The following is a 6,878-nucleotide window of genomic DNA, read 5'->3' on the forward strand; positions in this document are numbered from 1 at the left end:
TCATCATGTTTGTTATATGGCATGAGACTCACCATTCCATCTTATTTATATCTCATATAAATAACTTGGGAACAAACATGAATACAATCTTTCCGATAAGTCATGTCCTTATTATGAAGTATCCTCGATTGTGAACCTATTTGTGATACTTTGTGCTAGAAATATTGTCACTCATATTCTTAACAACTTAAGAATAATATTTCTAACAAAATATCAATGGACTTTTTCTATTACACATAAATATATTATGTAAACGGAAAAGTGGAAATGCCTTTTATTAATAAAATATGTACAAGATACATACTAAATGATATGCTCTAGGGCATACTACTAACGCACTGATCATCGGAATAGTGAAATATAACAAGCTATACAAATAGTGGAGTTACAATGCATTGACAAGAGTAAACTCCATGTGCTTGTCATAAATGTCACTTTCGGTTCCTACTTATCATGCGTAAGTGCCTATCATGTTTGTTATATAGCATAAGACTCACCATTCCATCTTATTTACATCTCATATAAATAACTTGGGAACAAACATAATTACAATCTTTCTAGATAAGTCATGTCCTTATTGTGAAGTATCCTCGATTGTGAATCAATTTATGATACTTTGTGCTAGAAATATCACACCATATTCTTAACAACTTAAGAATAGAATTTCTAACAAAATATCAATGGAGCTTTTCTATTACACATAAATATATTATGTAAACGGAAAAGTGAAAATGCCTTTTATTAATAAAACATGTACAAGATACATACTAAATAATATGCTCTAGGGTATACTACTAACATAGCATGCATATATCATATACTTGCATACATTCCCATACATCTCATGCATACATGGATAAACAATAAATATGGTATGATCATGGACTTTCTAAGGGATTCAATTCTGAGCCATCAAGAATTGAATCAGAGCATTCCTAGGTGCATTTCATTCATTCATATTACAAGAGTTGCTGAAGGAGTACATAATTAACTCTTGATCTTGAATTCCTCCCACTGGTCCCACCAATGCTCTTGACCTCTTTGATCTTCTTGCAATCCAATTACATTGTAATCCTTGGCATACCAAGGTGAATTTACAAGAACATGGACTTTAAAGTCCTTAAATAAATGAAATTACAACCCAAAATTATTATAACACTTATAATACATGCCACCAGAATAAATTAATTAATTTACAATCCAAAGAAAAATAAAAGAAATAAATCCAATCACATTAGTCTTTTATTGTCCATGATCATTCATCATGCATATTAAAATTTAACAACTAAATAAAATATACATTCTAAGAAATTAAATTGAATACCTCATATTCAACTAAAAAATTCATATTTGAATCTCATTCAACCAAATTTAAAAAATTCATATTTGAATCTCATTCAACCAAATTTAAAAATTCAGATTTGAATCTCATTTAAACAAATTTAAAAATTTAAATTTAAATCTCATTCAAACAATTGAATCAAAATTTAATTGTGTGATTAAAATTCTCAATTAAACAATTTAATTAAGTATGGGCCTAAATATGGGCCTTAGATCATACAAAAATTGCACAATTGAAGCCCAATACCATGCGCATCATGGAGGTGCTAAAACCATGCGCACCATATGTACACAAAACATGTCACCACCTTTTGATGCAATGCAACTAGTAATGAATCAATCAACTTTTGATCAAATCACACAATTAAAACTCATATTAAACAATCTAAATGGCAAATATAGTGGCTCTGATACCAAATGAAGGAGTAGAAGCATGTAAATTGTTAGATTAGAACATTGAATTCAAAAATTTTCTTCTAGGGTTTCATGCATTATGTCACATCAATTATGTGCCTAATTGATTTCAATGTTCAATTGCATATTAAAATACTTTTAATATGTATTAGGATCTATGTTTGCCATTTAAGATTTTTGAATTAACAAATTAATTCAATTGAACTCTAGTTTGAAAGAAGAATATGTGCACTAATCTTTTGATGCACTGTAAATGTGATTGGTACCTTTGGGAAGCACCTAGGACCCCAAGAGTTATCCCTCTAGCTTGTTCACACCAAGATCACTAATTGGCAGCCCCTAAACCAGCTTCTCAATCCTTGCCAACCAATTATAATTTAGGTTTTTGCCTTTAGAGAGGTTGTAGATGTATATATGACACTAGAAACAATTTCTAGCAATTTTAATTCAAGAAAATATGGGCAATTCACTTTGAATTGATGAGAGAAGAAAAACAAGAAGAGAGGAGAGCTTTTGGGTGGCGGCACCTCTTTACAAAAATCAGAATGTGTGTTTTATTCTTTCATTATTTCCCTTTTATAATTAGGTCATCACTAAAAACCCTTGCCACATGTCATCTTCTAATTGCATCTTAATTTTAATTGACCTAATCACATTAAGCCAAGTGTCAAAGCTAGGTTTAATCTTGACTTTGATCATCATGCATAATAGGAAGACAAATGACAAACCATGATGCGATGTGTCACCATCACATGGTACCACATGTCACCCTGTAAAATGACCAAATTACCTTTGTGTTGTAATTTTGAGTTCTCAACCCAAAATAATTATTTCTCCTCTTCTAATCAATTTATATCAAATATAAATTAATTAATTAATCTCCATTAATTAATTTCTCATAATTAAATTCATATTTAAACACTTTAAATATAAATTTAACTTATATTATACATCCAATAACCTAGATTTGGTTTTAAGCCATGCTAGGGACTTTGCAATCTCATTGCAAACCAAACCTATTTAATTAATCAATTAAATTCTTTAATTAATCAATTAAATCACATTTAACTTGGTGATTACTTGTGTATGTGTATGACTCACTAGGCTCATCACTAATTGGCAATGAGATATGATATTAACTCTTAGTATCATCAAAAATGATTTCTCTAAATCATTTTAGTCACCTCATAGACCATGGTTAACACCTAGCATAGCATGCCATGGCCATCCAATTACTAATAAGGAATACTTAAATAAACCTATAATCATATGTTACCATGCACTAGAATCTCTCTGTTACAAAATCCCAATTCGAGCTGGAGTCATGGTTTATGTCAAACCCCATTTGCTATGAATATTATGTTCTCTTTTAATTCCAATTCTTGATTAAAAGTATTTTCTCATCAGAAACTCTTTTCTGATTAAATTTGTCTGTCCTGGCCAGGAACTTGAAACATCAAGAACAAGTAAATGAATATAGATTTTATCCTATTTACTTAGTAACAGATTCCATCTTGATCAACACCTATCTCCATATATAATCGGTAGGAGCCAATACATGCCCATATACCCATACACAGACAAGTATGAAAGCAATATCAAACTCAAACCACCTATATATAAGATAATTGTGTTATCTCAGGTCTAAAGATTATATGCACTGATATGATTTATGACAATGCATTGACAAAAGTAAACTTCACGTGCTTGTCATAAGTGTCACTGGTTCGACCTACTTATCATGCATAAGTGCTTATCATGTTTGTTATATGGCATGAGACTCACTATTCCATCTTATTTACATCTCATATAAATAACTTGGAAATAAACATGATTACAATCTTTCGATAAGTCATTTCCTTTGTGAAGTATCATCAATTGTGAACCAATTTATGATACTTTGTGCTAGAAATACTATCACTCATATTCTTAACAACTTAAGAATAGAATTTCTAACAAAATATTAATGGACCTTTTCTATTACACATAAATACATTATGTAAATGGAAAAGTGAAATTGCCTTTTATTAATAAAATATGTACTAGATACATACTAAATAATATGCTCTAGGGCATACTACTAACAAAATCGACATCTTGAGAAGTTGAGTATAAGATATTGTAATGAATGGCTCTAGTGCTAGTGGGAGATTTTTAGTAATACGCCTTAGAGCATATCATTTAGTGTGTATCTTGTACATATTTTATTAATAAAAGGCAATTTCACTTTTTCATTTACATAATATATTTATATGTAATAGAAAAGGTCCATTGATATTTTGTTAGAAATTCTATTCTTAAGTTGTTAAGAATATGAGTGACAGTATTTCTAGCACAAAGTATCATAAATTAGTTCACAATCGAGGATACTTCACATAGGACATGACTTATCCAGAAAGGTTATATTCATGTTTGTTCCCAAGGTATTTATATAAGATATAAATAAGATGGAATGGTGAGTCTCATGCCATATAACAAACATGATAGGCACTTATACATGATAAGTAGGTCAACTAAAGGACGATATGACAAGCACATGGAGTTTACTCTTGTCAATGCATTGTCATATATCATATCAGTGCATATAATCTTTAGACCTGAGATAACATAGTTATCTTGTATATAGGTGGTTTGAGTTTGATACTACTTTCATACTTGTACTATGTATGGGTATATGGGCATGTGTTTGCTCCCACTAGTTATATATAGAGGTAGGTGTTGTTCAAGATAGAATCTGTTACCCTAAGTAAATAGGGATAAAGTCCTATATTCATTTAATTATTTTTCATGTTTCAAGTTCCTGGCCAGGACAGACAGATTTAGTCAGAAAAGAGTTTCTGATAAGAAAATCTAATTAATCAAGAACTGGAATTAAAAGAGAACATAATATTCATAGCAAATGGGGTTTGACATAAACCATAACTCCAGCTCGAATTGGGATTTTATAACAGAGAGATTCTAGTGCATGGTAACATATGATTATAGGTTCATTTAAGGTATTCCTTGTTACTCATTGGGTGGCCATGGCACGCTATGCTAGGTGTCAACCATGGTCTATGAGATGCTTAAAATAATTTAGAAAAATTATTTATGGTAAGAAAGAGTTCTGATGATATTAAAAGTTAATATCATATCTTATTGCCAATTAGTGATGAGCCTAGTAAGTCACACACATACACAAGATAATCATCAAGTAAAATATGATTTAATTGATTAATTAAAGAGTTTAATTAATTAATTAAATAGGTTTGATTTGCAATAAGATTGCAAATCCCTAGCATAACTTGAAACCAAATCTAGGTTATTGGATGTATAGTATAAGTTAAATTTATATTTAAAGTATTTAAATATGAATTTAATTATGAAAAATTAATTAACAGAGATTAATTAATTTATATTTGATATAAATTGATTTGAAGAGGAGAAATAATGATTTTGGGTTGAGAACTCAAAATTACAACATAAGGGTAATTTGGTCATTTCACATGGTGACATGTGGCACCATGAGATGATGACAGATGGCACCACATTAGCTTGCTATTTGTCTTTCTATCATGTAAGATGATCAAAGTCAAGATTAAGTTTAGCTTTGGCACTTGGCTTAATGTGATTGAGTCAATTAAAAATAAGATGCAATGTGGATAAGACATGTGGCATAGGGTTTAAGTGACTTAATGACCTAATTATAAAAGGGAAAAGAAAGAAGAACAAAATATATCATTCTCTCTTGTCTATGTGTGGCGGCACCTTTTTCTCTCTCTCCTCTCTTCATCTTTTCTCATCAATTCAAAGAGAATCACTTCATTCCTTTGAATTAAAATTGCTAGAAAATTGTTTCTAGTGTCCTATACACACATACAACTTCTCCAAAGGTAAGAACCCAATTTATAATTGGTTGGAAAAGGCTTGAGAAGCAAATTAGGGGCTGTCCATTGGTGATCTTGGTGTGGACAAGCTAGAGGGGCAACACTTAGGGTCCTAGGTACTTCCTAAAGATGCCAATCGCATCCATAGTGCATCAAAGAGGTTAGTGCTCTAACTCCTCTTTTAAACTAGGGTTTAAATGAGTTAATTTATTAATTCACAATCTTGAATAGCAAACATAGATCTTAATACATATTAAAAGTATTTTAATATGCAATTGTGCATTGAAATTAATTAGGCACATAAGAGATGTGGCATGATGCATGTAACCCTAGAAGAAAAATTTTAAAATTCAATGCTCTAATGAACAAATCACCATGCTTCCGCTCCTTGAATGCAAGATGAGGTTGAATCCAAGTAAATGTGTCTTTGGAGTTACCTCGAGGAAGTTATTGGATCACTTGGTCAGTTAGAAAGGGATAGAGATAGATCCAAACAAGGTCAAAGCCATTTAAGAGAGGCCCATTCCTAAGACTGGAAAGGAAGTTGAAGGATTTTTTTAGAAAGCTATAGTACATAAGCAAGTTCATAGCTAAGCTCACTACCACTTGTGAGCCCATTTTTAAGTTGTTAAGGAAGAACTAGCCAATGATTTGGAATGAGCAGTGTCAGAAAGCTTTTGACAAGGTTAAGTAGTATTTGCCTAGTCCACCTGTCTTATCACCAACAGTACTAGGAATACCTTTAACTTTATACCTACCAGTAAAAGAGGTTACACTAGGGCAATGCTAGCATAAGAAATAGATAGTTTAGACAGGGCTATATACTTCATCAACAAGAAATTGCTCCAATATGAAGAAAAATATGCCCTAGTGGAATTGACATGTCTAACAGTTGTATGGGCTATTAAGAAGTTGTGATAATACTCTTAATCCTTTCAAATGGTTGTAGTATCTTGAATGTATCCACTCAAATACCTATTTGAAGTACTGGTACTAGTAGGAAAGCTATTTAATTGGTTGATTTTATTAACAAAATTCAACATTGTTTATACCATTGAGAAAACCATCAAAGGTCCTATAGTAATAGAGTTCTTGTCAGAAAACCTTATGGATGAAAAAAAGGAAATATAAGTACGTTTTCCATATGAGAATTTGGACCTAATAAAAGTATAAGGATGGAAAATGTGTTTCAATGGTGTAATGAACAAGAGCGAAGCTAGGATTAGGGTGGTACTAATAGCACCAAATGGGGTGCTT

This window comes from Hevea brasiliensis, chromosome 2, assembly GCF_030052815.1.
Source record: "Hevea brasiliensis isolate MT/VB/25A 57/8 chromosome 2, ASM3005281v1, whole genome shotgun sequence".
NCBI classification, from domain to species: Eukaryota; Viridiplantae; Streptophyta; class Magnoliopsida; order Malpighiales; family Euphorbiaceae; genus Hevea; species Hevea brasiliensis.